Below are 1,765 nucleotides of genomic sequence, written 5' to 3' on the forward strand. Positions count from 1 at the left end.
ATCACTTAAGATTGCCAAGGAGATCAATGAGTGCATTGATTGAGGAAGAGATGAAAATGAAATTGATCCGGAGAATGCAACATCTCCTGAGCCCAATGAACTCCCCATTTCTGATCTTACCCATTCTCTTTAATTTCTGTCATTTACTTTTATGAGCAATTACCCCATTCCCATTTAAGAATCTGCAATTTACTTTCCGTCATTTACATTCAGCTTTTTATTTCTAGCATTTACTTTTCTGTTATTTACATTTCCGCCATTTAATTTTCTGCAATTCTCAACTCAAATTCTGATTTGCTCAACTAGAACATTCCTCTAACTAAAGTTGCTTGATAAATCAATCCCTGTGGAATTTGACCTCACTCTATTGTGAGTTTTTACTTGACGACAAATTCGGTACACTTGCCGAAGGGAAATTTGTTATGAGACAAGTTTTCCGTGCATCAAGTTTATGGCGCCGTTGCCGGGGATTGATTGTGCATCAACAATGATTAAATTGGAGGATAACTAGATTGAGTATTTTTATTTTTGTTTGATTTAATCTTCTGTTTGAGTCATTTACTTTCTATTTTAGTTAATTTCTTCCCTTCCCCCTACTTTTTCTTTGTTATTTACCATTCATTTCACTAACCCGCTAACTGTTTGATATATTGCATCACTCACACTAACAGTAATTCTGACAGATATACTTTCTGCACCTATTCTCTTTGCTTGTACTTGTTGGTTGTATGATAGGGAGAAGAAGCGGGGCTTCAACTTCCTTTGATTCTGAACCTGAGAGAACCTTCCTTAGACTAAGGAGGGAGGCAAGAGAAAAACGTGTAGTTGGTGCTGAAGAAGAGGAGGAACACTTTGAGGAATACTTTGAACCAAATATGGAAGAAAACATGGAAAACCATCGTGAAGAAGAAGCTCACAACCATGGCGGAGGAGGACGAGCAAATCATGCTGGGGAGGATAGAAGAATTTTAGGCTCTTACATCAACCCAAACCCAGGAAACTGTGGAAGTAACATTCAAAAGTCAACCATCCATGCCATCAATTTTGAACTAAAACCACAGCTCATCACCCTTGTTCAGAACAACTGTTCGTTCGGAGGAAGTGTCCAAGAAGACCCCAATCAACATCTAACCACCTTCCTGAGAATATGTGACACACTGAAGTCTAATGGTGTTCATCCTGACGCCTATAGACTGCTCTTATTTCCATTCTCACTCAAGGATAAGGCAGCCAAGTGGCTGGAGTCTTTCTCGAAGGAGAGCTTGACAACTTGGGAAGATGTGGTGAACAAATTCTTAGCAAGATTTTACCCCCCTCAACGAATCAATAGGCTGAGAGCTGAGGTCCAAACTTTCAAGCAACAAGATGGTGAGACTCTGTATGAAGCATGGGAGAGGTTTAAAGACCTAACAAGGAGGTGCCCACCAGATATGTTCAATGAATGGGTGCAGCTGCACATTTTCTATGAAGGGCTCTCTTATGAGTCAAAGAAGGCCGTAGACCATTCATCCGGAGGATCTTTGAACAAGAAGAAGACCATTGAGGAGGCCATAGATGTCATTGAAACTGTAGTAGAGAATGACTACTTCTATGCTTCCGAAAGAGAGAACACGAGAGGAGTAATGAAGCTAAACAATGTAGATGCTCTGCTGGCCCAAAACAAGCTCATTACCCAGCAGCTGGTTGACCTCACCAAGAAGATGGAGAGGAACCAAGTAGCAGCAATTGCCACTTCATCAACAACCCAAGAAGGAATGAATGAAGA

The 1,765-nt window shown here is 40.6% G+C and overlaps 1 non-coding gene across 1 annotated transcript; it reads right to left on the reverse strand.

Annotated features, from left to right (window-relative positions):
* Positions 1 to 1,328: 1,328 nt before the first annotated feature.
* On the reverse strand, positions 1,329 to 1,435 carry LOC148567509 (small nucleolar RNA R71). Its single transcript, XR_015881561.1, has one exon. It is a non-coding gene; the product is annotated as a small nucleolar RNA R71 (small nucleolar RNA).
* Positions 1,436 to 1,765: the final 330 nt, after the last annotated feature.

This window comes from Arachis ipaensis, chromosome B4 (genome assembly GCF_059453495.1).
Source record: "Arachis ipaensis isolate K30076 ecotype BB chromosome B4, ASM5945349v1, whole genome shotgun sequence".
Lineage (NCBI taxonomy): Eukaryota > Viridiplantae > Streptophyta > Magnoliopsida > Fabales > Fabaceae > Arachis > Arachis ipaensis.